Source organism: Grammomys surdaster, unplaced genomic scaffold (assembly GCF_004785775.1).
Source record: "Grammomys surdaster isolate TR1022 unplaced genomic scaffold, NIH_TR_1.0 255, whole genome shotgun sequence".
Taxonomy (NCBI): Eukaryota; Metazoa; Chordata; class Mammalia; order Rodentia; family Muridae; genus Grammomys; species Grammomys surdaster.
Genome location: NW_021604696.1, coordinates 1,913,436 through 1,922,304, shown reverse-complemented (window position 1 = coordinate 1,922,304; position 8,869 = coordinate 1,913,436). Strand labels below are relative to the sequence as shown.

Below are 8,869 nucleotides of genomic sequence, written 5' to 3'. Positions count from 1 at the left end.
TTTGGTTAATTCAGTCCTTGTTACATGTAAATTATTTATTACAAATTTGACATGTCTGATGGTTTTTTGCTGTACATCTGTTAGTTGAGTGTATGGAATGAAATGTACAAATTTTGTAAACATTCTGTTCAAAGGATTAATTTGAAAACAACAAAGAAAAAACTTTGTAAAATGAATCATTTACTATAGACAAGGCAGCCACTGTCTCTGGGAATATAATTTTTTAATTGAAAATTGGAAATCATTTCCTTTGGGCAAATACGACTTAGAATCAAATTGTCTCTTTATATAGCCTGACAGTATAAAATACACTTCTGTCTAATCTTGGAGTCTGGTGTAAATAAACAGCTAGTTACAGTTACCTTGTCCTTCTACAGAGCTCTGGTACATGACCCAGCCAGTTGTACAAGTACAGTTAACCTTATACTTAACCATGTATTGATTCATATTAATCTTGATGTAAAACTGCTCCTCGCGATCCTTTGTCTCTTAACGTCCCCCACAAAGTTGTAAAATTCTTACCTCCTGACTTATGTTCTGGATCTTTGCCAACCGTTCAGCTTTATCATGGCGCATTGGATAGATCCTTTTCTGAGGTACTCTTAACTGCTTCCCCCTCATCACCCTGCTCTCAGGCTTGAAACAGTTACCAAGAGATCGACACTCCAAACCCCTAAAAACAACTCAGGGGGCTTCTAAAGGGCTGTAGTCATCCAACTCATCCATCATCTTCCCACTCTGGAGATTTGGGGGTGGAGGGATGAACTGTAACTCAAACGAGTGGACTGAAGCCTTCTAGGAATCATTAAACCTCTCTGTCTCAATAGCTCACAAAACTAAAAACTATAAATAAATAAATAAATAAATAAATAAATAAATAAATAAATAACTTTGAAAATGCTCAGATCAGCCTGAACTCTTTGGCTTCTACAGGACAAAATGTGTGCTCTCCTCCACAGACAATGCTGCTTCCACAACAAATCTGAACCAGTCTGCAATGTCATCTAGAAACGGGAACCAGAAAGAATTCAAACACGCTTCCTCCAGTGTGTGGACTTCAGAGTCCCTCCCACTCTGGCTCCTTCCCTGGCTCAGTGCTGTCTTCCCTGTTATCATCTTGCCTGTGCTTTTACCCTGTCTTTTAAATGCTCTACTTAAACTTCTCTTCACACCCAAACAAACGTTTCCGCATATGTTCTCCCTTCGCTCCTGATACTACAGCAAAAAGCTCGTTTAGAATCTGAACAAGAACTCTAGCGAAAAACGAACTTTATCCCTTTCTCCTATGGACAGATACAGTTCTGTGCATTGGTCCTCTATTTTCTCCTGCCCTCTTTCTCTGAAGTTCTGTAGCTCCCTGCTTCTTCTGCTAGCTCTTTTGGGCGCAGAAGTCCTGAAGATGGGATTAGTCACCATTGCAGCGAATCAGCTCTCCGCCCACTTCCTCGCATCATCCCACTCCATTTCTTCCACCTTTGTTCTTCCCTATCCCTCAGCCTTCCCAGATTATCATCTGCTAACTGCCCTTTAATAACTGTTTCTCAAGTCTCTGCAGAAATTCAGGACGAAGGGTCACACAGTCCATCCATAACTTGCAACCAAGCAAGTTAAGACTCTCACCATATCAGAGGACTTCTTCTTCAATGGACCTAGATCTACCCCCTTGACAAACACACTCCTCAAAATAAAAGCAGCTATACCCCCCTTGTCCTGTTTTGCTTTGTTTTGGTTTTTTAATATCCTTTCAGAATTAAGAATGACAGTTCCCTGCTACAAGACTACACTTCCCAGCTTCCCTTTTGGCCATGCCAAACAGTTCCTGAAGGGCGGGACTGTATGGTGTGGTAGTTGTTTCCATCCCTATAAGGGGGCCACATCTCATATTCTATAGGTATTTTGGGCATCCGCTGGGGTATTTTGTGGCTGACAAAAGGAACCCCTCACCATGAATAAGCATGATCCCCAAAGTCAAATCAAGTCTCTCTTCTTTCCTCCTTCCATCACTTTTTTAAACTGTCTTCCTTTAAAAACAATCTAATACATCCACAATTGAACATCCACAATTGAAGATAAGGATTTCCCCTCTCCTGGAATGTATCTGTATCCAGTAGCTGAACAGAGAAGGGCGTGGCCCTAAAAGGCCCTCCCACATCTTTGCTGGACTATTGAGATGCCCATTCGCATGCAAACTAGTGCATGTAACTGCAGTTGCAATGACTGCATCATTGAAAAACATGACATTTTGCCACCCTTCTGAGTATCTTCTGGATCTTACATTGTTTCTGTCTCTTCTCTCAATGCTCCTTTAGCTGGGACAGCACCAACACATTCTTTAACTGGGCCAGCAGCCATTTCTTAGTCTCAGCATGTTTAGCAGCCATTAAGTCTCTGTTCTTACTCCCTTCACTGCAAACAGAAGCTTCTTCCATTAAGGCTGAGAGGAGCCTGTTTTGTCTATGAATGTAAACACAGAGATTTAGAAGGCAATTTGATGCAATGTTAGTTTGACTAAACAACAGTTGTAACCATGCCCTAGGGCCTATGGCTTTCACAGCCACGTGTTAATGAACAGGTTTACAGTACTAGGCATGGATTCTCTCCTGCTGAATGGGCCTCAAATCCATAAGCGAGCACTTTGTTATTCTTAAAAGAGTCTTGTAAGCCTATGTCCCCTAAGTGGTTGGTATTGCAGTTCATACAGTTCAGTTCACATCTGGATAAGGTCATCGATGCCTTTCCTCCCTTAGAATTCTGAGTAGCACCTTCTGGAAAGCGTCATGAAAGCTAGCCAGACACTGAAGCTGCCACCTCAGCTCCAGCTTAATTTCTCTGTATCTCATGAACAAGACGTGTAGTGTCTTCTGTAAGAGGGTCTTATCACACAGTTCTAGCTGGAAACCAAATGGAACTGAAAGAAACTATATTGTTGGGGGAGGTGCTACTGGGACCTCCCTCACTACCAAGTCATCTCAGGATCTCACACCTGGCACTGGATTTTTTGTTTAACAACACATGGATTCTGTGATGTCATCCAACTAGAAAGAACACTGCACTTTAACCCATCTATTAAAATTGTGTTTTTTTTTTAAATGCCTAGAGGCGTCACCAGTCTGACTCCTGTGTAACATGTGTGTATCAGTTGGTGGCAGAAAAGAGAAAGACTATATCTGTGCTCAATGTTCTGACCTGTCAACATCTGAATGATTAGTGGCCTAATATGGTGGAGTTCTGGCCTGTGCTGCCACCAGGGGTTACATCTGGGTCCATGACTCTGCAGCAGCAGGGGTCTATTACCACAAATGGCCAGGTAGATGTCCCTGGTCTGGGCTGCCATCTGGGTACATATTAATGTTTGAGGGCTATACAGAGTTGGCCCCACCCCTTGCCTGGGCATCATGACAGGGTTGTCTGTGGGGACATGAGAGCAGAAGGGCTTACCCCCACCCCTAGCCAGCTTCAGTACAATGGAGAGCAGGGCCCCACACATTTTGGGAGTTGTGAGTGAGGTCACCTGAAAGATATGAGTGTAGGAGTGCTGGCTACTCATCACCCATGCAGCAGTATGAAGGAAGCAGAGATACCTTCCTCCCTGCTCTCCCATTGCCACCTGCAGCAGTAGGAGAGTTGGCCCTGGGGTCATGAGAGCAGAGAGCTGGCCCTGTCCCTCACCTGCTGCAGCACAGTAGAGCTGGCCTTGAGGGTATGAGTGCAGGAGAGCTACCCTGCCTTTTGTCTGCTATGTGGTGACACAGACACTGAAGAGATGCCCTCCTCCCTTCCCTCATCCCTTGCCACCTTTTGGCAGGTGGGAGAGCTGGTCCCAGGGTCATGAGAGTGGGAGAACTGTTCCTGCCCCTCACCAGCTGCAACACTCAGGAGATCCGGGCCCTGTACCTCATCTGGGCAAGAGGGTAGTGTTGGTCCCGGTTTCAGAGGCTTTGGGTGAGCCACCCCAGAGAACTGGAGAGTGGGAGAGATAACAGTCTTAGCAGCTCAGATACCTCTCAGGTCCAGATAAAGTGCTTTGAGTTAGTCCACCCAAACATCTACCCCATCAATGAACTACTGGAGTGCAAGAAGGGGCTGGTCCTACAGATCCAAAACTACAGAATCTCCTCGGTACAGGGCAATAACAGGATATCCCATAGGAGTTCCAATAAGGTTCCAGTATTGATAGTGTAACAGAAGCCAGAGGGCTCATACCAAACCAATGAACATTTGCAATGAACATTTACAAGCAAAGAAGTGTGAACAAAGGGTATACTGGGGAACACATTGTGACACACTAATTTCCACAGTTTTTTTTCTCTTTCTGGGAGAAGGTTGTGAGGGTGGAGAGTGAGTCTAAGGGGAGGGAGAGATGAGTGGGATTGGGGTGCATAATGAAAAAGTCAAAAGAATCAATAAAAACTCGAAAAATATATGCTATTCATTGAACTACAAGGTTTCCAGATGACTTTCATATACCTCTGTTTTTCTTGCGAGGCTTCATAGGCAGAGCTGACGATGGTGAAGGAATGAAGAAAAGACAAATATGTTCACACAAACACACAAAAAATGCTGGGGCACGTGGACAGGGCTCCCTAGTGGAGGGATGTTGTGGGTTTTGTTTATTGCTTGTATTATATTAATTAGGTTTCTGAAATTACGCCGGAATTCACACGTCTGCATGTGGGACACTGAGGATCCCTGCCCCATTGACTCTGATTGGTAAATAAGGTTGATAGAGGCTAACGAGTGGTCAGAGACAGAGGTGGGACTTTTAATATTCCCTGGCAAGAAACACAGGAGAGAGAGAAAGCAGAGTCGCCATGCCAGGAAAGGAATAAGATGCCGGCTTGAGAGTGGCAGGAAGAGAGGCATACTAATCATGTAAGAACCAGGCACCCCGTTTGGGTCTAGGGAAGCAAAGATGGAATATAGACTTTAGAAAGTAGTATTGAAGAAGAGACATTAGCAATGTGGAAGTTTTGGAAAAGCCCAACCATAGGGGTGTGTGTGTGTGTGTGTGTGTGTGTGTGTGTGTGTCTTTAATTCAAGAATCCAGAACATTGGGGCTGGTAGGGAGGAACTCGTGCCATCTCTACAGGGTGAGTAGAGTGGATTAACCAACTACTGCTACAGAGAGACCCCGCTCCAAAAGGCTCGACATCTTTATCATACCCAGTAGAATAGGATGGCAAGGTTTCTACACTCAGATAAACAATGGGGCATGCACGAGGGTCAAGATGACAGGCTTAGCTAATATCTGTATATCTGTCTGTAGAGGAGCAATTTTCAGTCTGTAAATCCCCATGCACAGTATCAACATCCACACATGGGATGGACTAAGGCTCTCTCATCTTGTGAGCCCCAGCCAGTGGAGGAAAATGGGAGGTAGGGGTCCTGTTGAGCCTGAGGCTAGCTTCTCTGACATTGCCACACCCCTCTTGACAGGACACATTCATCAGGACCCTGCTCACTCAGGACTACCTCTCCTCCCTAGATACTCTATCCATTTTGATTAACGTTTCTCCTGCATCTCTATTTGACTCCTTCCTGCTTCGGGCTTTCCAACCCCAATATTCCCACCTCTACCTTATCTTCCTTATGTTCTTTGTCCTGCATTCCCTTAAGACAATGTTCCTCTCCCAGTGTTCCCTTTCTAATTTCCTGGCATCCAGGGCTACTGCCAATTAAGCCTACATATCTCAGGATTCAAGCTAAGATCCACACATGATAGAGAACATGTGCCATTTCTCTCTGGACCCAGGCTACCTCAACTCAATCTGTATTTTCCATTCACCTGCAAATTATATTTTCCTTTATAGCCTGAGTAATATCACAGTGCATGTGTGTGCCACGTTCTCATTATCCATTCATTGGCTAATGGGCACCTACACTGATTCCATTTTCTAGCTCTTGTGGATGGAGCAACAGTGAGTATGAATGCACACAGGTCTTTATGGTAGGATAGGGAGTCCTTTGTGTTGATGCCCAGCAGTGGTTATTGTTGGACAATATGGTAGTTGTAGTTCTAATTTTTGAGAAATCTCAAGTCTGCTTTGTAAATGGCTATGTTTGTTTACACTCTCGCCAGCAGTGCATGATGTTTTCCCTTTTCCCTACCCACACCACCATTTTTAGTCATTTGTTTGCTTTATTTATAGCAATCCTGACTTATCTGAGAAGAAATAACAAAGTAGCTTTATTTATTTATTTATTTATTTATTTTGGTTTTTTGAGACAGGGTTTCTCTGTGTAGTCCTGACTGTCCTGGAACTCACTCTGTAGACCAGGCTGGCCTCGAACTCAGAAATCCACCTGTCTCTGCCTCCCAAGTGCTGGGATTAAAGGCGTGCGCCACCACCGCCCGGCAACAAAGTAGCTTTAATTTGTATTGCCCTGTTGGCTAATGTTGTTGAACACTCTTTAAAGTGCTCATTGGTCGTTTGTATTTCTTCTTTTGAGAACACTCATTTGTTTGTTGTTTGTTTGTTTGTTATTTGATATTTGATGTTTGAATTGCCTGTTCTACATATTAAACCTCCTCCAACCATATACCTGGCAAAGATTTCCCCCCCACTCTGTATGCTACATGTTTACTCAATTGGAAATTTCCTTTACTATACGGAGACTTTTTTCATTTCACAAGGTCTGATTTGTCATTTGCTGGCCATATTTCCTGAGTTAATAGATGCCTACTGACAGTATCAGGCATAGGTGGGTGAGGAAGTCCTTGGTCCAGTGAAGGCTGGAAGCCCCAATGTGGGGGAAATCGTGGGTGGGGAGGTGAAAGTGGAAGGGTGGGTGGGGACATATTCTCATAGAAGCAGGAGCGGGGATGGGATAGAAGGTTCCTTGGTGGGAGGGAAAGGGGATTACATCTGAAATGTAAATAAAATATCCAATAAAAAATTTTAAAATAATAAAAAAAACTGTTTTCATCATTTAAAAAAAAAGTTCTTCTCTCTCTATATATATATGTCTTGTAATTTGGATCCTACATTTGCTTTCAGCAGTTCCAAAGTTTTGGAATTTATATCGAGATCTTTTATCCATCTGGGCTTGATGTTTTTTTTTTTTTTAGAAGATGACAGATAAGGATCTGGTTTCATTTCTCTATAGATAGAGTTGAAAACATTGTCTTTTCTACAGTGTCTAATTATGTTATTTATGAAAAATCAAGTTACTATAATTGCCTGGACTTAATTCTAGTCTTCAATTCTAAACTATTTATTTGTAAGTCTCTTTTTATCTGGAGCCATGCTGATTTTATTACTATGGTTCTGTAGTGGGACATAAGAGTTTGTATAATAATGCTTGCACCATGAACTACTTTTTCCAAAATTGCTTTGGCTATCCAGGGTTTTTTGTCATATCAATTTTAATATTGTTTATTTCTCTATTTCTGTGAAGAATGGTATAGTGGTTTATGGAATATGCTTGACCCAGGGAATGGTACTATTAGGAGTTGGAGAAACTGTGTCACTGTGGAGGTGAGCAATGAATGAGACTCTCCTCCTAACCACGTGGGAGCCAGTCGTCCATTAGTGGCCTTAAAATGAAGATGTAGAATGCTCAGTTTCTCCTGTACCATGCCTGCCTAGACACTGCCATGCTCCCACCTTGATGATTGTGAACTGAACCTCTGAGCCTGTAAGCTATCCCCAATTAAATGTTGTCCTTATAGACTTGTCTTAGTCATGGTGGCTCTTCACAGCAATGCAAATCCTAGCTAAGACAAATGGCCCTGGAATTTAAACTAAAATTTTATCAAATCCTGTAAATCGCTTTTAGTGAGTGGTAGTTTTCACAATATAAGTCATTCTGATACATAATCATGAGATGTCTTTCCATCTTCTGGTGTTGTCCTTGATTTTTTTCTTCAGTTTTAAATTTTTTATTGTGTAAGTCCTCTATATCCTTGGTTTAGATTTTTCTAAAGTGTTATTTGTTTGTTTTTGTTGGTTTGTCAGGCCATCCTATCAACTGCAGAGATATTCTGACTTCTTTTTTTCCTATTTGTATCTCTTATTTTTTTTTTGTCTTATTGCTTTAGCTAAGACCGTAAGTGCCATTTTGAATAGAAGATGAGACAGTGGACAGTGTACTGCCGTGTTTTACCTCTGACTTTTAAGTTTTTCTCTGTTCAGCACAATGTTGGCTATGGATATGTTAGATGCAGTCTTTATTATGTTGAGGTACATTCCCTCCAACACTGTTCTTTCTAGGATTTTTATCGTGAAGGAACACTGGATTTTGTTAAAGGCTTCTTCTGAATTTATTAAGATGATCATATGGTGTCTTTAAGTCTATTTATATAATTCATTACATGTATCAATTTCTGTATGTTGAGCTATTACTGCCTAACTGAAATTAAATACAACTTGTTCATGGAAATGCTAGTGCATTGCTATATTTGGTTTGCTAGTATTTTTTGAGAATATTTACGCCTGTATTTAAAGGAATATTGTCCTATAGATATGTTTTTGTTCTGTTTTTATCTAGTGTGAATTGTGTAAAAGGAGTCAGGAAGTGTTCCTTCTACATTTGTTTTATAGAATAATTTGAAATGCATTTGTTTTAGTTCTTCCTTAAAGATATAGTAGAATTTTGTTGTGAATCCATCTGGACCTTGGTGGTGGGAGAAATGAGGAAACAGAGGTTTAATATTTTTCTATTTCATCCTTTTGCTTCTTATAACCTGTTTAAGTTATTTAATTCATCTTGATTTAACTTTAGTGGAACAGATGCAATGAAAAATTCACCTATTTCAGTTTTCCTAACTTAACGAAATGTAGGGTTTTATTTTTAAAGGATCCATTATTATTATTCTCTTAATTTCTTTGATGTCTGTTATGTTGTCTCCCTATTAATCATTAACTCC

The 8,869-nt window shown here is 41.5% G+C and overlaps 1 non-coding gene across 1 annotated transcript; it reads left to right on the top strand.

Annotated features, from left to right (window-relative positions):
* The first annotated feature begins 3,088 nt into the window (after window positions 1-3,088).
* Window positions 3,089-3,220, top strand: LOC114627640. The gene has a single exon (XR_003712388.1). It is a non-coding gene; the product is annotated as a small nucleolar RNA SNORA17 (small nucleolar RNA).
* The last annotated feature ends 5,649 nt before the right edge of the window (window positions 3,221-8,869 follow it).